General features: G+C 33.8%; 2 long non-coding RNA genes across 2 annotated transcripts in view; one reads left to right on the forward strand and one right to left on the reverse strand.

The window, feature by feature from the left end:
* Positions 1 to 24,469, reverse strand: part of LOC145727279 (uncharacterized) — a 205,551-nt gene that overhangs the window by 93,055 nt on the left and 88,027 nt on the right. The gene's annotated exons all lie outside the window — the stretch shown is intronic.
* On the forward strand, positions 10,822 to 23,146 carry LOC145725840 (uncharacterized). The gene is made up of 3 exons (XR_014177416.1): positions 10,822 to 10,920; positions 11,047 to 11,236; positions 23,079 to 23,146. It is a non-coding gene; the product is annotated as an uncharacterized LOC145725840 (long non-coding RNA).

A 24,469-nucleotide genomic window follows, 5' to 3' on the forward strand; every position in this document is an offset into this window, starting at 1 on the left:
TTCCAGTTCTATTTAACACCGAGGTGGCAGTGTTTATAGCTTCAGCCCATAGATATTTGTCCAACCCTTGAATTAAAGTTCTTGCAGCTTTGACTAACGTCCTCATCTCCCTCTCAGCACGCCCGTTTTGCTGTGGAGTGTACACCACAGATCTTTAGTGTCGAATCCCTTTTTTTGTTGATAAATTTTTAACCTCTTTGTTTACAAATTCCAAACCAGTGTCAGTTCTCAATACTTTCATTAACTTTCCAGTTTCCCTCTCACTTCTGGTAATAAATTGCTCGATGCACAACTTAGCTTCTGTTTTATGTGTAAGGGAATGACCCAGGCAAGGGTATAACCCGAATCGCTGGGTTATTGGTCGAGTCACGGAATCACTTCAAAAGCACGTTTAAGAAGTGAGTACAGTGAAGAAGCAACTACCGTATTATTTTCAAAATTAAATAACGAAAAACAGAGAAATCGAGAATTAAAAGAATTTGCAAGTAAATGAAAAATTGCGATTAACACTTTTGCAAATGGCTTAAGAAATTCTGAACTGAGGACTATCATCAAAGCAAGAAATTACAAGACACTTAGATAGGCAATTGTCGCCGCGGAGGAAGAGGCGGCACAGATTTCCATATCTAGATTCAATATGACAAACCCTTCTAGTCGACTAACTAAATTCAGGTTAACATTGGAGGAGTATGATTTTGACATCGAGTACATGAGAGGACGCGACAACGTGACGACAGACGCACTATCACGCGTAATCTTAACTTCCAGTGAGCTCAAGGAAATGAACTCGAATATAGAAAAAAAAATATGTATGTAATGACGAGAGCACAAACCAGGCAGTTACCTCAGGAAGACCAAATTCTAGATAACCGGACAAGTCAACCGGACGTTCTAGAGATATTAAAGAAACCTAAAGAAACCTGAAGGGACAGTAGAATTACGCCTTGTGCAAAAACAGGAACTCGACAAGTTAAGAACCTTACTCCGGGGGAAAGGATATAACCGATATATTATATATGAGGCAAACTCGCAAGTAATTTATTTATCCATTGACTGCCGATCAGCGTTCAACTTAGGTCGATCGTTGAAGACTTTGGACAAACTCTGCGCAGAAGAGAATATTGAAGAGGTTCTTATTCTGAAGAACGATAGCAATGCCGAACTTTTAAACGAATTTTTGCAAGCGAGAAAGAATGTACCTAAGTTAGGCTAACTAGGCTAAAAATTGTCAAAGATGTACAGAGAGTAGATAGCAAGAACTCAGACACTTATATTAAACGATTTCCACACCTTACACATAGGGGACATGCAGGGAAATGCATGTATAATAATATACGGAAATATTCTTGGCCCAAACTAGTGGATGATATAGCATAGCTAGTTTTGTCAAACGATGTGATGAATGTCAAAAATTTAAACATTCAGTTAAGACAAAAGAGCCAATGGCCATAACGACCACGGCAAAGCAAGCACTACAACGGGTATTTATGGACTTGGTAGGCCCTTTGCCGATCGATGCGTACGGCAATAAGTACATCCTAACCCTGGAATGCGATTTGTCAAAATTTGTGGAGGCTTATCCTATTTAAGATTCGGGATTCCAGCAGAAATTATTACAGATCAGGGAACGGAGTTTTTGTCAAGCGTGTTCAAAGAATCATGTGCATTCCTTAACATTCGGAAACTTAACTCGGCAGCGTATCATCATGAGACGCTAGGAGCGCTCGAAAACAGTCATAAAAATCTGGGCGCGTACTTACGCATGAAGGTGTCAAAAGAAAACACGAATTGGACCGACTGGGTCCCATACTGGTGCTTTGCGTACAAAAACACAGTTAACACTTCTACAAAGTATTCTCCATATGAGCTTGTCTTCGGCACGCGATGTAATATGCCATCCAATGTAACTAATCAAATCGACCCCGTTTATAACTTCGAGGACTACCCGGTCGAATTAAAATTTCTTCTTCTTTGTCTTCAAACGGCATGGAACGATGCCAGACAAAATATCATATCTTCTAAACACAAGAGAAAAAATACGTATGATAGCAACTGCAAAATTAAAAATTAACTTAAAGTAGGAGATCGGGTATTAGTCGAAAATACAGCTCCAAATAATAAACTGGACCCCCTATTTAAAGATCCTTATGAAATTCAATCCATATCGGACCAAAATGTACACATAAAAGTTAAAGGTAGAATTAAGGAAGTGCACAAAAACAATGTGAAAATATACCATGAACAAAAACACGGCGGTGCAAGTGATGTGTAAATACGCGCGCTTATACTAAAAACAATTGACGTTAGTAAAATAATGTTTATATGAGAGGAATATTATAATAATTTAAGATAGTGTTGCGTAAACATTTAGAATAATATTATTATAGTAGACAGATAGTTGTGTAAATAATTTGTATGCAAGCACATGTGTGCAACCGAAAAAATGCAGGTCTTACAGGACGACATTTTTTCTTCTTCCAGGGGGGAGATGTAAGGGAGATGACCCAGGCAAGGGTATAACCCGAATCGCTGGGTTATTGGTCGTCACGGAATCACTTCAAAAGCACGTTTAAGAAGTGAGTACGTGATTCTCCATGCGGTCAACGCTCAAGCAAAAGGATAATGGGTTATGTTGTTGAAGGTTTTAGGAGGCAATCGACCCCAAAAACCTGATGTAAGATAACACATACTGAGTAGATAAAAGAGCGATTGATCGTAGTAACGGGCAGTCAAAAGAACAGTTCGCGCCGCGCGCAAACTCGCGAATAGTCGGTTCGCGTTGCCGTTAGAGTGACTATGTGCGGTTATTAATGGCGAAGTTATTAACGTTGTTGTTATTGTTGTACTTTGAGTTTCACTGAATCTAGCCCTACGTACTGGAACTGAAGAACCCTTCATTGGACAACCATACTTCCAATAGAATAGCAGCAGAGTTTATCACATATGCTTGAGGAAAAACACATGCCTGTATGAGGAAAAATCATCTTTCATGAGGAGAAAGTACCTTGAACCACCAATTGATGAGGTTGCCATTGGGCCACAAAGATCAGCGTGTACTAATTCTAGAAGATCAGTTGACCTGAAATGACTGAGTGGATACGGAAATCTATGCTGTTTCCCTGCTAGACATTTAACACAAGTGGATTCTAATTTTTTATCCGAAAAAACAGTGTTATTTCTTTTCAGTACTTGTTTAACATGAGCTATATTCTGATGTGCTAATTTTGAGTGCCACACACTAAGTGACTCAACATTTTCTGCAACTTTGCACTCAGAAATAATTTTCAATTTGCTTAGTTTTACAAAATGTAATAGTTAAAAATAGCTCTAATTTTGTGTTTGATATCTAGAAACATACACCGATTTTTATCAGAGGTCATAGTGCACCCTTTATCTAAAGCACAGCCTACTGAAAATAGGTTACATTTTACCTCTGGGACATAGAGAACATTTGATAAAGTGGTTTCTAACAAACAATTACCAGCATCAGCCCACAAATGCACTGTGCCTACTCCTAGGACATTTAATAAATTGCCATTGCCCACCTTGACTTTTCTGCTTAGATCACTGAGTACCAGTTGGTTGAAAAGACTTTTGTCATGGCACATATGTTCACTAGCACCTGTGTCCATGCACGAATCATTTTTAAGTCCAATTCACCTCCAATAAAAGCCTTCACATTGGATGTTTTGCCTCGGTCACCTTTCTGTTTTCGTTGCTGACAGTTGGCTATCACGTGTCCTGGCTTCTTGCAGTAAAAACACCTCCTGGATTCACTTTTGTTATCACTGTTCTGCTTTTTAAAACAATTATTTACTGTATGGCCCCTTTTGTGACAAAATGAATACTCCTTTGCTTTAAAAACTGGAACATGAGCGGCCTCATCTCTACTAAAGGTTGCTAATGCAGTGGTATTCTCTTCTGACTTTAACCTTTCGTCCTCAATTAGAAATCTAGAGGTTAACTCACTCAGAATTTGAATGGGACTAGCAACTGATTCCCATGCCGATCTAAAATGCTTAAAACGGAACAGGTAGGGACATCAATATTTTATCGAAAAGTAGTAGTCCATATGCACGCAGTGGAGTAGTGAGTGTAAGTGAAAGCAAAACTCAGAGTCGATCTCCACAAATATATATTAATAAAAGTTGTTATCTGCCTAACACGTTTCGGGTGTATTCAGACACCCATCTTCAGAGGCTGAAAGTTATACAGTGTGTTAATTAAAAACTTATAAAACTAAGGACATGGAAGCCTACCTTAACTAGATCACTAGTCTGCTGGCTGTCAGTGTTAAGTTCTAGTTTAACCTAACTTTATTTGTTTACACTGTATTATTTTGATGAGTAGACCGATCACACATGTATTGTCTGCTGTCAGCTGTCTGTCATGTCCGGCTCTGAGGGTTTTGACCTTTTCCGTTCTCTGGGGGATTTGGTTTTTTGGTTTTTTCGGGTTTGGCAATATGATGCTGCACATTTGATTGGTAAAGTTATGTCGTGTGAAATGGTGTATTAAATTAGAAGCAAGTTGTTTCTCTTTAGAGACTTTCAATCACTACATTTTACCTACCTTTGCTTTGCTGCGGTTTCGTAGCTTTGGATAACATACTTAATTTTAGTTGATAATGGTATGAATGGTATTTTAAAACATGTTAGTTCTTCGTCTTTTGGTTTACTTTCAACTTTGGTATTGTTTTGTTTGTTGAGAATTTTTTTGATTATTGCAAGTGGATAATTGTTGTCTAACTCTAGAATTAACAATTTCAAGAAGAGATCAACAAGGTTATTATTATCAGAGAGGTCAAAATTGAGAAAAAATAAAATATACAAAAGCGAAATAAATTTAATAATAATTTATTTTTCTTTAATAAATTAGTAAAAATAAACATAAACAAACCTAGACTTATTCAGTTTGGTTTTATATGGTCGATCAAGCTGCCCGATCTATTTATTTTAATAGTTGTTTACCGTATATAATTTTGTGTCCAGTTTATCTGGTATGGCTGTGTAATATTCTATCGTACTTTATTCTTGAAAGCAATACAATGCTACATAAGTTTCTATACGCATCAGATGCACCATATTCTATACATTATCGTGTTTACTTAGGAAAAATGTAACTCGTTTCGAATGGTTTTAAACTAATTAAACTTTTAAACTCTTAAAACAATGTATTAACATAAAAGAATAACATTTCTACCAACTTAAAATAGCACATATACTTATATAAATACCATTTAATAATACATTATACCTAATTAGTGTAATGAAAACTATAAATTTCATAGATTTATTTAACTGTTAACTCCCATATGATATTACAAGTTATATTATCACAGACGTTTATATAGAATTACTATTGTAATATACAAACTATAAAAGCATATGTTACCTTGGTTGTTGCTGCATTCGTGTGACCTGCATGCAAATCAGAAAAATCATGAATATACACTACATCAAATGTAGCAATTGATGGATCTATAAACAAAAAAATTAAATGTTACATAGAGAATATGAGAAGTAGGTATTAACTATGTAACATATGTATACTTATTACTAATATTACTATATTACTAATACTTAAAGGAATAAACATCGATGGTGAAAAACTTAACCATCTCCGCTTTGCAGATGACATAGTCCTAACAACAGACTGTCTAAGAGAGGCGAAACAGATGCTAAGAGAGTTAGAGGAAGCATGTTCTGAAGTTGGTCTAACAATGAACTTCACTAAGACCAAGATCATGACAACCTTGGCATGAACGAGACAATAAACATCGGAATATGAAATCGAGCAGTTGACAATACATATATTTAGGTCACGAAATCCGAATATCAAGGGACAACCAGACATGTGAACTGCATAGACGGTTGGCCTTGGATGGCGGCCTATGGGATGCTGAAAGATATCCTTACGGTGACATTCCTACTTGCCAGAAAAGAAAAGTATTCGACCAGTGTTTTCTGCCGGTGCTCACTTATGGCGCAGAGACCCTGACTTTAACAACAGTATCGGCGAGGAAACTCAGAGTCACACAACGCAAAATGGAAAGAGCAATGCTTGGGCTGAGCCTGAAGGACCATATCACAAACCAAGAACTGCGCAGAAGATCCGGAGTGTCGGACATTATTCAGCGTATAACCTCACTGAAGTGGAGCTGGGCTGAACACGTGGGCAGACAGGGAAATGACAGATGGACAAAAAGGTTGCTAGAATGGAGACCACGTACCGATAAGCGCAACAGAGGAAACCCGCCTACACGTTGGACCGACGACCTAAAGAGAATGGCAAACAACTGGATCCAAGCGAGCCAGGACAGACAGGGGTGGAGAGCCATGAGGGGCCTATGTTCAGCAGTGGACGTCGAGGGCTGGTTGATTGATATGTATACTTACCATATTAAAGCATTGTGTAAGTAAATCAACTAGATTTATACCTCAACAGGTATATGCTGAAGCTGGATGCAGTTTTTTCAAATGTATTTGCCTCTCTGATGATTTAAAACTAGATAGATTTCAAAACGGTTTACATTTGGTTTTTATTAAATACTGTCTTTGATAATAATTGTTACTTAATAAAGTTCCAGTATACTTCATGCACATTGGCTATATGAGCTGTGTGGGCAGATTATCAAAGATTTTCTGAAATAAAACGAAATGTTGAAATTATAAGTCCTACATAATACCATTCCACTCACCTGTTGCAACTTTCCTCAGGAAAACTCGGCTGATGATAAATATAAACATGCCCAACTATAAGTAATCGATTTAACTCTGATTTACCAGTCTAAAACTGTCCAGTAATAAAAATCAATCACAATTTGAGTAAATTTCCAATCAACATGTAAACAAAGCCGCTATTATTATTAAATATGACCTGCTGTCCGCATTCCACAAATTCCACAAAACCGCGGCCTGCCGAACGGGAAACGAGCAGAACAGCGACATGAGAGATGTGCAATACAAGAAAGTACTGCAGAGTAAAGGACCTATCGAGACGACATGCAAACCAGGCTGGCTCCAGTTTTGACCCTGATGCTGATGAGACCAGTCATCTATTGCATTTTTAACAAATGCTTGTACTGAGGAGCAGAAAGAGGCAAACAGCTGTGGTGGACACTGCATAAGTTGGATTGTGGACAGTGGGGCGACTGACCATATGATTAATGATGAAAAATACTTTGATTCTGTAAGTACACTTAAAAATGTTAGTATTGTTGTCGCAAAGTCAAATGTAAAACTGAATGCCACAAAAATTGGTAACATTACTATTACCTTTAAAATGGTCAATCTGGCCAAATTAGAATGTCTATTTTTGCCCTGATTTAAGATAATTTGTTATCTACCTCAAAGCTTGAAAAAGCTGGTTTAAAGATTGTTTTTGAAAATGGTTCTGTATCTATTTCTAAAGATAACAAGGTTTTAGCTAAGGTAAAAGAGTAGGGAGTTTGTATACAATAAATTTCAACTCGAAAAATGCAAATGTTTGTTGTTCAACTAATGATATTAGCTTGTGGCATTCTAGGTTAGGGCAATAATAGTATACTAAAATTGTCAAGTATGGTAGATGGTTTACATTTAAGTAAGGAAATGTCTAAAAATTGTAAAATTTGCTCAGTCTGTGCTCAAACAAAAATTACTAGATTACCATACAATAAGTAGCGAATAAATTACTAAAAGCCCTCTTGAACTGGTTCATAGTGACATTTGTGGACCTATTACTCCAGCTACTTATGATGAAAAGAAATATTCTTGACCTTTCTTGATGATTATACTCATTTTTGTATTGTTTTTCTTTTGAAAAATAAAAGTGATTTCTTTGAATGCTTTAAAAGGTATGAAGCTCTTGTACTAACCAATTAAACAAAAAAAATCAAGGTTATTCGATGTGATAATGGTAGGGAGTATTGCTCAAATGATTTTCGTAAACTTTGTGATGCCAAAGGCATAATGGTAAGTTATACTGTACCATACAATCCAGATCAGAATGGATGTGCCGAACGACTCAATAGGACTTTAATAGAAAAAGGGCGAGAAATGTTGCTGCAATCAGTCCTACCCAAAAGCCTGTGGGGTGAATCTATTCTGTGTGCCACCTACTTATTAAATCGAAGTCCAACTAATGCATTAAAAACAAATGTAACTCCTGCAGAGTTTTCTATGGAAGGAAGCCTAATCTAAAAAATATAAAAATTTTTGGCTGTCTGGCATATAGCCATATTCCTAAGCAGAAACAAGGAAATAAATTTGACCCAAAAGGTGAACTAAATTTTATGATTGGGTACACAGATCATGGTTATCGGTTGTGGTATCCGAAAAACGAAAATTGGTTATTGCAAGAAATATTGTTTTTGATGAGACAAAGACTGCTCAAGATTTCAAAAATGAACATGTGACTGCAGTTTATGTTCCAACACAATTCAAAATGGCTATGAGGAAAATGGTACTCAACAGAGACAAATCAGGAAACTGACTCAATGATAGACGAAAATGATGAAGACATATCTGAAAATCATTTTGAAGGAGAAAATAGAAGAAGTATGAGAGTCAGGAAAACTCCCAAAGTATTTAAGTGACTACCTTAGAGATGATGATCTGGAACATATGGCATTAAATATTTCACTTATAACAAAAGAAGTGCCAACAAGCCTTGAGGATGCAAATCGAGACCTGACTATAATCTTTGGAATGAAGCTGTACTAGAACAAATAAGTGCCTTAAATAAAAACCGAACTTGGACAAAATTATAAATTGTAAATGGTTTTTAGAATCAAGAAGGATTCAACAGGAAATGTTTTCAAATATAATGCTCGACTTGTTGTAAAAGGATTTATGCAAAAAGAAGGATTTGACTATAGTGAAACCTATGCTCCTATAGCTAGGTTAACTACAGTAAGAACATTACTTGCTGTTGCAAATTACAAAAATGTAATTGTTCAACAGATGGATGTTAAATCCGCGTTTATACATGGTGAAATAGAAAAAGATATTTACATGTCCATTCCAGAAGGTTTTGAAAACACAGATAAAGTATGTAAGCTGAATAAAGCTTTGTATGGGCTGAAACAATCCCCATATTGTTGGAATAAAAAGTTTGATGGATTTATTCAAGGACAATCATTTGTAGATCACAAAATGATCCTTGTCTTTATATTAAACATATTAAGGAAGGGAAAATGTATCTACTTTTGTATGTGGATGATTTTTTTGTGGGTGATGATCAAGAAATCACAAATTTAAAGGAAAAGTTAAAATCAAATTTTGAAATGCAAGATTTAGGTGATATAAAAACATTTTTGGGTATAAATACTAGATTTAGTAAAAAGGTCTGTACTTTAGTCAAAAGAACTATTGCACAGATATTAAGTCGTCTTAACATGAGTGAATGTAAAGCAGTAAAAACTCCAATGGAGGCTGTGTGTTTTTTGAAGAAACGGACACTGAAGAAACAGATGAAAACCTACCAGTGCGCGAATTGGTGGGTTCACTTATGTACCTGATGCTGGCAACAAGACCGGATTTAAGCTACTCTGTAAATACTAGTAGACATCAAAGCAAACCGAGAAAACAACTTTGGACCAAGTTAAAACGAATTCTTAGATATCTTAAAAGTACAATTAATTTGGAGTTCTTTTGTCCAAAGAATGAAAAAGTGGTGTTAGTTGGTTATGCCGATGCCGATTGGGCTGGTGATTTGCATGATCGGAAGTCAACAACTGGATACTGTTTTAAAGTTTTTGGAGCTGTTGTGTGTTGGTGTACTAAAAAGCAAGCCACTGTAAGTCTTTCATCAACGGAAGCGGAATATGTCGCCCTGGCAGAAGCATCAAAAGAAGAGTATGGTTGTCTTCGACCTTGGTTTTGAAAAACACATCTTTGACATTTTTGAAGACAATCAGTCTTGTATTAAATTAACAAGCAAATTTGATCATAAACGACTTAAGCATATTGATGTGAAGTTTAACTACATTAAAGATTTAATAGCAAATAAAACTGTGAGTGTAAAATACTTGCCAACGACTGAGCAAGTTGCAAGACGTTTTAACAAAAGGTTTAACTAGTGTTCTGTTTGATAAATTTAGAACTGACTTGAACTTGATAGTTGATATTGATAATATGTAACAATTGTTTTATTGAGGAAGGGTGTTAAATACCAATAAAACCACCTATGTGTATATGTATAAGTTAGTAATGTCTACTGTTAAGTGACTTATGACAAATGTCAAACATCATAATCTAGTAAAGATTAAGTTGTTAGACATAAGTAATGATTTGCCGCCTTTTCAATTCTTGTTCGGGTTAACATGTTTTTAACCACGTCTTAGTTTTCTTTGAGATTTATTTAAACAAAAATAAAGTTACATCTTCTTTAGTGCTGTTTTCTATTTTTCACTCATTAGTATTGAGGGCGTAATTCACTTAACCGTAACATTGTGATAAACTTACTGACAGCATGTTTTAATGGTTAGTTTTATATTTTATAAATAAATTCTTAATTGGCATAAAAAGGATAAAGTAACACTTCAGGGCCGCCTCTAGTAACACACAACAAGCCGCATTTGAGACAATTTTAATGTAAAGAGTAATACAAAACAGACAACGCCTGTTATCCTTTGGGTATTAATTAAGTGCATATTGTGCACCCGAGCATCCACTGTGACGTCACCCGGCGTATCGCTTTAAGCAAACAAGTCGCTGACATTCGCTAGATCTTGGATCTATTGAGAAGGCAAATGCCGACTAGTCTTGTCACTTGTCACTTGGTTTTTGTTTATTTAGTTCTGTCAAAAAGATTAACATGCAGCTAAAATAATTTAATTTATCACATTAATCCAATAATTGGTGAAGATTATATCCTAAAATCAAGTAAATATATATTTTTTGATGGACATAATGGATCAAACAGCTGCTGGCCCAGGTAAGATTACAGTGGCAGTTTCATACCTAACCTATGTAAAACCCCCTTGATGCTTCAGTTCTAAAAATTTTTCAAGTCTAGCATTTTTAAGTATAGTTCAAGTAACAAATTAAGCCTTTTTTACAGAATTGTATGCGGTATATCCTGAATATTTCACTAATTTTCTATATGGTTGCAGAAGTTTATTTTTTTATGAAGTAACTAATGGGATTCAGGCCCAAATTATCCACTAAGAAGACTGCCACATATCAATCGAGATAAAGAGAGAAATTGAATGCACTACATTACAACAGTAGATAAAAGAACAAGTTTTAAGGTTAGTTAACTATTTTTACTAAAACTCAAATTAAAATGAAAAACAATGCAGTTTTCATTATTGTTTTATGTTTCTCACGTTAATCATTATTATACACTTTAGTAAATTGCACTGCTAAAGCTTGAGTCAATTTGTATTAGGTAGTGTTATTTAATGGCATGTTTAAAAGTAATAAAAGGAGTTGTAGCTTGTAGTGTGTATTTGTATGAGACAACATGTATATAAAGAGAAGAGACATGTTCTATATGTTTGTTGAGACGAGTTACTCATTTTTTCTTTGCTTATTGGGTTTTCTGTCTCACTACAAAAAAAATGTTTGTTTGAAAAATGGAATATCACACTAATAAAATTAAATTAAATTAATATTGACCAAACTTGTTTAAATATTCTAGGGAAGGAGATAACACTTGGACATATCAAACAAACTTAAATTTCTTGTAATTTTGTTTTCATTATAAAACCCACCTTTCACTACAACAATAGATAACCTTTCCTATTGGAACAATAAAAGTCAAAATTTATGTCAATTTTCATTGACAAAAACTCTTCTTGGAGTTCCAAACTGAACATTATCAGGTTTAATATTTATTAAGTTGTTGTTTTCTGTGTTCTTTTTTAGATTATCTGAAGAGGGTGGTAGATTTTCCACAAAAACGTCAGGGTTTTTAAGTATCAAGACCGAGCCTAAGTCAGTGGTCTTGTGTTGGGATGACTAAGTTAATGTTATTTTCAACTTAGTTAAAATAGTGCAAAACTCCATTTTTCCAACAAACCTTTTTTGTGTGTTGAGACAGAAGACCCAATAAACAAAGAAAAAAATGTACAGTGCGTTTTTTTAACGCGCAAAAGGGTATTTTATTATTGATTGGGATACTGTTTGGCTTCAAACTGAGGTCACTTTGAACAATTCATTCATAAAAATACTTCTTTTGTTCTTAACTTTCTTGATATAATGTTATTTGCATTTTGATCACCCTGTTTTACTTTCTATGCCAAATTTTACTTGCTATACCGACATAAAGGAAGTATGGAAAGATAAAACCTGTTTGAGAAAAGATGATTTTTTGAAAGTTTTTTATCACTTTTTAGGCCGAATTGGTAAACTTACTTTAGCTTAAGCGTACGAAACAGCCACCCATCAAGTTTTATACTTCTAGTTCCAAAATAACATGTCTAACATGTGCTTAAAATTTAACATGTGAAATCCTACGTTGCACGTAAAAAAAAACGCACTGTTTATAAAGAATACTATGATTATAAAGCAAACATCTGTGTGGAGTTGGAATCTTTTCAAAACCAAAACAATACTTCTGAATTTTTAGATATTTTGAATAGGTATTCAAGCTTTTGCCTCTCCATAAATAATATCTCAGGTGGACAGCATCTGACATTGTTCAATTGATTACTTTAATCTTTATTTACACTTTATTTACTTGCCTTACTGCTAGTAAATAACTATTTTTTGTACAAAGTGATTGGTTTTACTTTTACCCGCTCTTTTTTTCTACTTTATATTACAAAAAAAACTTAATACCAAAGTAAACTAGACTGCTTGTTAAAAGAATAGGCCATCAAAATTTAAGCTCTTTTTTCAACAGCTGTTTCTTCAAATTGATTGACTCAATTTTAATAATTCTTTTGACAACTAAAAGGTATTTTCTTTCTGTGTCTGTTGACCTAAATAATCTTTTTAAAAGTTGTCATGAATCCGAGTATACAGGGTTTGACTGAAGTGTAGTAAAAAAATTAAAAATTTGGTACGCCATTTCTCACAAAAAATGTGTTTGTTTGTCAAATAATCTTATTCGAGTCTTGTTGTTAATATCTGTAGACGTTTTTGCCAGTTTGGTGATTAAGGGCCGTTTACAAATTTTATTGCAAAATTTAAAAATGGGGTTATTTTTATGCTTTTTTTAAATTTAACCATTTCTTTAAATTTTTTGTGGGAAAAGAAAAGGATTAGTAAAGCTACGCTTAAAACTCCCCAATTTAAGTAAAAAGCTTAATCTTTGTTATACAGGGTGTATCTAAAAGGTCTGTACAAAATCCTATCACATATTCCTAACATCAAAATAAGCCGATTTGAAGCAACTTACCTTTGTCCGAAATTGGTCCGTTTTCGAGGTACAGGGTGGTAAAATTAAAAAATAAAAATTGATTTTTTAAAATATAATGTACATTTTGTAACATTACTTTTCAAATCTTGGGGTTTTTTGAGATGCGAAACCCGAATTTGGACACATTTTTACTGCGGCCGGTAGAGGGCGCTTTACAGTGTACTTCTGATGATTTTAAGTGACCGTAACTTTTTTCTCTGTGTAATTTTCTTATTTATTTTTTAAGGAAATGATGTTTCAAACATTTTAAAGCAAAAAAGGTACTTCTGCTAAGAACCGCTAATGTAAACTGTTGTCGAGATATTTCGGTTTTAAGTGTTCGATACTGTACCGAAATACTGTCACCTGAAATTTGTTCAAATTGTAAGTGTCTAAATTCGGGTTTCGCATCTCAAAAAACCTCTGGCTACTAGATTTGACAGTAATACGTTACAAGACGTATATTAAATTTAAAAAAATTGAGTTTTATTTTTTAACTTTACCACGCTGTATCTCGAAAATTAAGTAATTTCGGACTATGGTAAGTTGCTTTAAATCGGCTTATTTTGATGTCAGGAATATGTCATAGAATTTTGTACAGACCTTTTAGAGACACTCTGTACACGGTGGCCAAAAAAAACTTTTATCATAAATCTTGCATTTTCAGTGATTTTAATGGAAAATAATAATATTGGATTAAGAAGATCCAATCCTATTTAAAGATCCAATTCATATATTTAGACGATTCGAACAGTGGCAATTAAGGGCCGTTTATAAAATGTATTGGTAAATTTCAAAAATGGTTTGATTTTTTCGTCTCTTTACTCAAATTCAATAATTTTTTTAGATTTTTTGTTGAAGAAATACGGGATAAACCAAATTACACTTAAACTACCCAATTTAATTGAAAAGAAGTAGTTCATATTCCCACAGTGGAGTAGTGAGTGTAAGTGAAAGTAAAATCACAGAGTCGATCTGCACTAAGTTTATTAAATAGCTTAGCTAAATAACATATTTGAAATTTACCAATAAATTTTATAAACGTCTAGATACATGATTCGGATCATTAAACAAATATTAAGATAAAGTTGTTCTAATCCGCAAAGTGACCCATGTTTTTTAATCAGGAAAGGATAGAGACAATTTAAGTCCGGCTAACGGTTTTGGCTCTTAAGCCATCATCATCACCTTAAAAAGAGGTGGTCAGGATCACACCGTCAACACAAAGACAAGCATTGTACACATTACAAACCCACAGTCAACCCTTGCTTTTACATTCACAACATAATTAAAATTAAAACTGTAAAACTATTATAATGTCGGTAAAGAATGTTTTTTAAAAGCCCTCGATTTTGCGTTAAAACGACAGAATTGTTCAATATGGAGTGAGGCGGTCTAAAGTTAACGTTCATCGTTTTACAGTACTTTATAAATTTTATTTACCGATATTACAATATTTTTACAGTTTTCATTTTCATTCTAATTATGTTTGAATATAAAAACAGTGTTCACTGTGTGTGTGTGTGTGTGTGTGTGTGTGTGTGTGTGTGCACAATGCTCGTCTTTGTGTTGACTGTGTAATCATGACCCTGGTCTCCAATATTATTATTTTCTATTAAAATCACTAACCATGCAAAAATGTATGATAAAAATATGATTTTGTTTTCAAAGTTTTTTTGGGTCACCCTGTATAATGCAGATTAAGCTTTTTACTTAAATTGGGTACCTAGTTTTAAGTGTAGCCTTGTTAATCCCTTTCTTTTTCCACAAAAGATTTAAGGAAATGTTTAAATTAAAAACAAGAGAAGTAAAAATAACCCCATTTTAAATTTTTTAATAAAATTTGTAAACCGCCCTTAATCACCAAACTAGAGAAAACGTCCAGAAATATTGACCACAAGACTCGATTAAGGTTATTTTGAAACACAAAAAAATGTTGATGAGAGCGTTGGAGCAAATTTTTAATTTTTTGTCCTGACACATTTTTTGACCTTGACCTTGACACTTCCATCAAACCCTGTATACTCGGATCCGTGGTAACTTTCCAAAAGATGGGAAGGAATGACATTAAAAGATGAATTGTTCAAATTGTTTACATACAGGGTGTTACAAATTTGATGCACTAGCATTGCTATCTAAGAACCTGCAGTTGGTAGAGCTTTAATTAAATGAAAGCAAAGTTGCGCATTTTATTGCTAAATAATTTAGTAAAAAATCAACAACATTTTATTACATTTGGAGAAATCAGACAAAAACCGAAAAACTGAAAGTTTTATTTTTGTTTTTTTTACCATTGGGTGTATATTTTTTTCTGAGTGTGTTTTTAGGTACTTGTTTGTTTATTTTTTTTAAAACAACATTTATATATTCTCATAATAGTAGATAATTTACTTTAATATGATTCAATAATTAGGTTCATTGCTCTTTTTAACACTAAAAATAAAGTAAAAACAAAACTAAGTCGATCTCCACAAAATATTGTCACGATCTAATTTTTAGTCGTAACGCGGGGACGTGTAGGCTGGGATCGTAGTCAAGTTAAACCACAGACAAACTAATATATACAGACGGTCAGAGCAAATGGAAGCCATATAATTTTGGTGAAGGCGCCAGACCAGTCAGACTAATAAATTGTTTTAAAATATTTTGATGACTCATGCGTAATCGGCTGCGATTGTCTGAACGAACGAAATTTGTTTTCCGCAGTGTTGCCATATTTCTGCAGAGACGCGTTCGGCGCACGGCATTATGATTATACAACTGCATCAAATCACCGGCGCGACGCGACGGTTCGGTACGGAATAGAAATAAGAAAAAAAGCCGAGCGCATTTTGTACGTATGCTTGCAAATAATTAAATTTAATCTAAAATAGTACGTGTTAAAAATTCTACCTAATTTTAAGGAATAGTACATTAGACAAAGATTATTACATTGATATTAAATTAAATTAAATACTCTAAGTGAAATTACTGATTGTTTCAGTTGAAAAATTACTTTCTAATGACAGAATTTCCAAGAAATTTTGTGTACAATTATTAAATATACTCTGAGAATAATGCAATTTTCCGTTGTGTTTATATCAATTGTTTCGTTTTTATTGAAACTCATCAGCGTTGTGTAGAAATCGCAGAAAATAATAAGTGTAATACGGAATGCAACATTTTGGGATTTATGTGTGAATTTTTTTATTGATTGATACATAAAATCAATCAAATTGAAAAGTACTGAATAATAAGAGAAATTCAAATTTACGTTGAACATTTTTTAAATTATGTTGTTTTTTGAATACACATGTGATATGACACTTCTTCATTGTCTTCTAGACTATACATTAAACCACAGCGTAAGTAGACAATATAATAATTATTAATAAATAATAATCTACCTAAAATAGAAAAATAAAAATTACCTAACAAAGTGGTCTTTTCAAATAAAAAAGCAATGATTCACATTGTTACAAGAAGTAACGGTGTAAAAGTTAAAGCAAATTCTAAACGAGATTTGAAGTTCTCTTAAAATATTTCTATTTAATGAATTCCGTATGTGTAATGACAAAGAAAAATCCATTCTTTAGCAAAAGTGTTCACGATATAGCGAGCCACTATGGAGATCTTGAAAACGATTACAGATACAGATTTGGTTGAACATGGGAGATAAGTTCGGTAATCATGGCCTTATAAAATGACATTAAACATTGTTCGGTTTTTGAAAGAAATGAATTTTTTAAATTTAGATTGTATGTTTTTGTGAAGCTAATATTGAACCTTATAAACTAGACAGGAACTAGTCCTTCCCGCCTTCAAAACAGGTACTGTAATCACTCAAAATTAGACAAGTCGTGCAAAAAAGAATATTTTTAATATTTTTTTAATCCATGGTGTTCCATTTAAAATACGGAAGTTGGTAGCTACTTTTGCTATAACCGGAAGTACCACCAACTTGGAAATATTTTAGATCAACGACCCCCCATCGATTTTGGTTGGTAGCCAAATTTTCGATTTTTTTTAAGTGTACTTTATCAACAATCGATGGAGTTCCCGGAGGACCATCCTGTTTGTATACGAAAAAAATGCAAAAAAAGCATTTTGTAATTGCAAAAAGCAGGGTAACCAAATTGCGGAAAAATGCTGTCAAAATAATAGTTTAGGTAATTATTTCTTCTCAAATGGTTGTAACTCTCTAAAATCGAAAAAATGTGGTGCCTATTCGACATAACACCTTTTGTTTGAAAAAATGAAATGTTATAATCTACTAATAAATTTCTGTTTACTGATGTTGATTATAAACCAAACTTAATTTTTTTATTTTATACTCGAGCTTATAATACTGTTACCTATCCAAAGAAACAAAGTTTATCAGTTACAAATAGTATTTATAATAATAATAATTATAATAGAACAACCTCAAAAATATTTCTCGAATATTTATAAAAAAGCAGCTCCTTGTTTATTTTATTAACAATTTATGTTACATGTCCAATTAGGACTTTCAAATAATTTTGATAATATGAAAAAACCACGAAGAATTATGCAATAACGCATAATTTTTTTCAATAAATATTTAATGCAAAATCTATACGAACGCCACTGGTTAAAATTACCAAATTGTTTGCACATTAAAACATGTGCAAGTCTAGTCTATGATATGAATATAGTACTAATTAGTAGAATACTATCATGTTATTAAGCATCACCCTGTATTATAAAAGTGTACCTACCTACCTATTCGTAATAAACGAGATAGTCAATAATATTGATCGAAAATAATATTAAAGAAGTCCTAACCCTGAACAAATTGAATACCTATTGCAAAGTGCGACAATGGGTTTTTAAATAGTCTTTTAACTTTTAAGTAAGGTAATAGGTTAATACAGAAAAGCATCATGCGGCACTACATTAAAGCAAGCTAAATAAGAACATTTTTAGTTAAAAATAGCCCATACCGCAGTAAATCACCCACTTTCGACAAAGTTTAGGGTTCTTATGGGAAATCTAAATAATCGGACACCGTCACGACCACTTTTTCCACAGTTTAAGTACTTGCACACATTTCCCGACATATTTGTAAATGGAGATATGTTCTATATGTTTGTTGAGACGAGTTACTCATTTTTTTCTTTGTTTTGGGTCTTCTATCTCACACAAAAAAAGGTTTGTTGGGAAAATGGAATTTCGCACTATTTTCAACTAAGTTGAAAATAACATTAACCTAGTCGTCCCAACACAAGACCACTGACTAAGATCGAGCCTAAGTCAGTGGTCTTGTGTTGGGACGACTAGGTTAATGTTATTTTCAACTTAGTTGAAAATAGTGCGAAATTCCATTTTCCCAACAAACCTTTTTTGTGTGAGACAGAAGACCCAATAAACAAAGAAAAAAATATTTGTAAATATCAGATATCTATGTGAGCAGAAAAAAAATAATAAATAACACAAAAGTTAAACTTCCACTACCGATGTCTGCACGTACGGTTAACAAATAGCAACAGTTTTGATAAATTTGGCGGGAAAACATTATCCGTAAATACAGTGCCAATTATAAACTTAAATACGTTCTAAATAAAGTTTTATCTGTTCTAACTCCAATAACACGATTCCTAGTTACCCTCAATATCTTAATATTTCTTAATAAAACAATATAAGCAAATTGCAATGATCATTTAAAAAAATTTCTGATGGTACAAAGAATTCTAGCAATACCAGGCAACGTTGCGTAATTATGCCTTCAAACAAGAGCCAAACTGCAGAAAAATTTACTGGCTGCACTGCCATCTGTTATGAGACGCTCGAAATAGATACCGTCGATTCGCCGATGGAGACTGTTGAACAGCAAAGGGTCTCCATTTAGCGTTTCGTTTTTTAACCATTTGGCTGACCGTCTGTATATATTAGTTTGTCTGTGGTTAAACTCAAAGATTGGATAACAAAAACAACAACAAAAGCAAGGGAATGACATGCAGTCGTCTCCACAATACTTTATTTCGACCTTTAAAGGGTAAGGCCTGCTCTAATAGTTTCGGACATATAAATGGCCTACCTTGTCGAGTTGAAGTAGGTTTTCTGTTTCTTAAACACCTGTTACACAAGTAGAGTAAGTTATTCTTGTAGCTCTGAAGATGGCCATTTATATGTCCGAATCTAGTAGAGCAGGCGTTACCGTTTGAAGACGACTGCGTGTCATTGCCCTCCTTTTGTACTTGTACAACTCCACTGAAAGAATATGGACTACTACTTCTTTTTAATAACAACGTTTATTCATAGAGATAAACAAGTCAAGTTGGAGACTGATTTTATACACATTGTCAGACACAAGTTGGCTTATTTATAAATTACAAGTTTGTACTTACATGATGATAAATGCCACAAACCATTTTGGACCGAGGGTACGTGTCAGGGTAGAGTTCCCTTAACTTTCGCGACCAAACCGTTTAGTTTCGCGGATAATTTCAGACACCCCTTTTCCAACATTTCTCTGTTATTTATTGTAAGGTATTACCATCCCTTAGTTCAATTTCTTAATTGCTTGTCTAAGCACTTGGATCATTGTCCGTACAGATGATGACTTATTGCTGACTGGCGATTGCAACACCTTAGCTAGCTTCCGTTCTAAAAGGTTGGATTGCTTACTTTTCAATTCGAGTGGTCAACGACTTGTTTCGGTCAATGGTTGATTTTTTGCTGACTAAGTAATCAACGAAAATCTACTTGTGACAATATTTATTAAGTTGTTATCTGCCTGACATGTTTCGGGTGTATTTGGACATCCATCTTCAGAGGCTTAACTAGAGTCACAGTCTGCTGGCTGTCATTCTACAAGACTACAAGGGGGGGACAGCTGAACCCAGGTGTACATAAGGCTTGACATAAGGTGGTTGGTGTTAAGCCTTAGCCTTGGGTTAAGCCTTGATCAAAAAATCCAGTGTTGGTTTCAAAGATGGCAGGTTGCCTTGGTTTTTTATTCTTGAAGGGAGAAAAAAACCTAATGAAAACCCGAGTAGTTGAATTATGTTAAAACGGCATGTCTATGGAAGTTGGAGACCAAGTAGACCACGTAAGAGACCGTCGCATAACAAGAACCGCAGTGGACATTCACAGAAAAAACAAATTTTCTTCTGCTGCACCCTGAACATGATGCCCTGCCCGACCACGCCACCACCAGGATTTTTTAAATTTGTTTTTCTCTGAATGTCCACCATCCATACTTGGGTCTCCAATTTCAATAGACATGCCTTTTTAACATTATTCAACTAACTCGGGTTTCGATTAAGTTTTTCCCCCTTCAATAATAAAAAATCAAGCAACATGCCACCTTTGAAACCAACACTGGGTTGTTTTGATTAAGTTTTTCTCCCTTCAAGGATAATTTTATATTACTTATTTAATCGAATTTACATTTGGCTTGCTCTCATAATATTAGCTTGGTATCAAATTTGTGATAAAGCTTTAAAATGATATTGCCTCGTTTTCTTCATTTTGAAGTATATGCAGGCCGATTGCGTGTGACAAGTACTGTCAAATAATCTTCATAAAAACGTATCAAAGTCAACTCAGTAAATTAGTTTTTCTTGAACTATTTTGTCATTTATGAAGCAAATCATAAGTTATTATACATCACTGAATCAGAAATTAACATGCACTAGTTGGTGGTCTAAAAATCGAATATGGTTCTCATAAGAAAAAAGAAAGTTCATGAAAAACCGCGCAAAAACGAAACGTCGGAAGGAAAATATAAATCTATCATCGACTAGCTGAGGAAAAATTGGCAATATGGACTAAAGGTATCTTATCGTACACCATCATTGAATAAGCCAACTTTTTGCAAGTGTACAGGGTGTTATTTTTTTTTTGAATTTTCGGTCTCTTTTTTCGTCCACAATGATTTTATTCAAATTTCTTGTTCAATTAGGAAACCTTTTTTGTTTCTTAAATTATTCCGTGTTTGTCACCGTTTCAAGAAAATTACAAATTATCCAAAAAATGACCCCAAATTCTCTACCAATCTAAAGAGGAGTATACAAAGTTGAGATGTTTTTTCTGAAAATATAAATGCAATTTGCTTGAAAACAAGTTGAATAAAATGAAATTTTCAACACTGTATGCTACAGTTATTTTTAGACATAGAATACGTGGTTTAAGTTTGCATATTAAACCTGAAACACCCTGTGTATGTTTAATTAAAGAATTTCGACTTTTTAAAACGAAATACTCATCTATATTTTTTCTGTTAGCTTTTCGAAACACTTTAACTTTTATGAAGTATATCATATACCTAATTTTAATTGCGATTTAACTCCGTTTTTTATTATAAACATTTTAAATTGTTGTAAGTGACATTCAAAAAGTAAAACATTTATGTTTTTTTTTATATAAAATATGAATTTAATTAATTTCTAGAAAAATCCATATTTGATCTACTACTGATGCTGGGTTGTGAAATATGAGAAATATTTCTAAGTGTGTTGGGGGTCGAAAGGTCCTCACGAGTTGTGGGCTAAATGAGACCAGTTTGGGAGTTTCTGATTGGTGCAATCAGTGTTTGAAGGTTATAAAAAGGAATTACCTTATAGAGGGGTTTATTCCAGTTAGTTATTTTATTAGTTAGTAACTTATGTTGTTCAGTTAAAGAACTTATTTATAGAATTAAATGTGAAGGGTTGACTGTGTGTTTTATTTCAACGCTGAAACGAGATCCCAGGTAGTAAGGTTGAATTCAATTCGACAAGTCACGCTAGTCGTGACATATTATTGTTAGCCGCTAAAAATAGTAAGATGCTCTACTAGCATTCTGACTGTAACCTTACCTCGTGCCCTTTTATTATATTGCCATCTTCAAATACCTCTGCTTAATTTTTATGAATTTATATTTTTTAATAATAAGAATTTCTATTCGTGACAATAATCAGTAGGACTTTCCAAAAATACAATAATTTCAGTACGCTGTTTTAACCCTGCGCGCTGATATACCAGGTGTCCAAGAGCACCCTGGACATAGGAGATTAACATGGGAAAACGGTTTTGATTTTTTTGCGCCTGTACGGTTGATTTGATTGAAAAATCGTATTAATAAAAGTTGTAGTACCTATCACGGACTAGTTTGCTGTATTTTTTTCGGATCTCTAACTTGAAGCCCTTTCGTCGTAAAACACGAACAAAAATGAGAAAATTTAAACTTTTGGCCTGCACTGTATAGGCGGTTGTCGGGCAAGGGGTAACAGGTCATTGTTGCTGGTACGGTTGCTCGACAAACGCTTATACAGTGCAGGTAAAAAGTTTAAATTTTCGCATTTTTGTTCGTGTTTTACGACAAAAGGGCTCAAATTAGAGTTCTGAAAAAAATACAGAAAACTAGTTCGTGATAGGTACTACAACTTTCATTAATACGATTTTTCGATCAAATCAACTGTACAAGCGCAAAAAAAATCAAAACCGTTTTCCCATGTTAATCTCCTATGTCCAGGGTGCTCTTGGACACCTGGTATACGTGTTTTGCATAAAATCAATTTTTAAGGGTCGGTAAAATCCGGTCATCATAAGTTAATTTACGTATACGAATATATGCGTACAGATATGTATGGTAAATACTTCTCAACTTTGCGTATAATTTTCATACGTTTCTAAAGTTGCATATGGTCAGAATATCCCCCCTGGTGTGTTAGACTACCGTTCAATATGGAATGAATTTTTATACTGATTTATGCTACATATAACATTGTGTAATATGTTTTATATTATTTTCCTTGTTTCAGATATTCCTCCAGTGAAGCGTGAAGCAAAAAAAAGTCAGTTCTGGTGAACCTCGGACTTCTTATATATTTGATAATAAACTAAAGATGGAGGCGCGGGTGGTGGTAGTTTATTTGCTCTTTTGATTTGCTGTTATACCATATGCAGCATTGTTCTATCAACATTATCTGGCTGAATGATTTTTATCAATATCCGACTAAATGGTGAAGTATTAGAAAAATTGCCATTTCTTTAAATGTCAATCTACGCATGGCGAACTAAGTAACTGTGCGGAACTTGACACGGGAAACTAAAATACAATAAAACTACTTATTGAATTAATGGTTACATTTGAATTATTGTAAGCGTTTATCGAAATATTTAGTATACTTTCAGTACCAGTCCTGACGTTTCCAACAGTTGTCTTTGATCAATAATTAATTTTCTATTGAATGACTGATGTTTGTGAACTACTTGCAGCAGCTACAGAAGACAGGAACGTTGGAACAGCATAGTAGAATGTTTTGGTTTTATTCTCATTTAGCTATCCGCATAAACTTTTGTCACAGTACTAGATTTCATCTATCCATTGTTTTGTCTCGTTTGTTCTCAAAAATATGCTAAGAGTTCTCTTTTGAAACCGATATTCTTCATCTTTTTTTTTGCACCATGTCATGTGCTGCTGCGTCATTAGCCTGTCGTATTTCTGGCGGTGTACAATCCATTAATTCTTGATCGGATGACATTTTTTTAATTTAATATTTGCCAACTTAATATCCGACTTTATTTGACAATTATTTATATTGGTGACTGTGTTTACCCCATAGCCACGGTAACATATACCTACTTGTTTATTCTGAGAAAATCACCTGCTTGGTAATTTTCCGATAATTGTATTTTCCAGTTTAACTGGTACAAGCTTCAATATCTCGACAGTTTTGTTATCTTAAAGAAAAACAACTCACACGCGATAAATTTTATTCGGTTAACTGTATTTACAAAATATACAAAGTTTAAGAATTAGGATACAAATTATAGTTAAGGTAGAGCCTAAAATATTGTTACACTTTACTGGGTTCTTTTTGATAAGTGAGACTTTTAATAAACTCAACAAACTTTATTTACTAATTACACAACAATTTACAACACTAAAATTCACTTTTAAACCACTAAAGTCACTTTTACCACTTCACTACTTCGTTCTTTGCTTTATCGCGCCACTGTTATTTCACAACTAACTGTCCGTCGTGTGGGCATTCGATTCTCGAATGTTCCTGTATGCACAGAATGTTCCCGTTTGCACAGAATGTTCCCGTTATACGTCCAGTAAACGTGTATTGTATCGCGAACATTCCATCCGATACGCCGCGCCGATCCGAGTTTTAAAAGATACCGGGACATGTCCAAAAGTAGT

Source organism: Ips typographus, linkage group LG3 (genome assembly GCF_016097725.1).
Source record: "Ips typographus isolate SLU linkage group LG3, UJ_Ityp_2.0, whole genome shotgun sequence".
Lineage (NCBI taxonomy): Eukaryota > Metazoa > Arthropoda > Insecta > Coleoptera > Curculionidae > Ips > Ips typographus.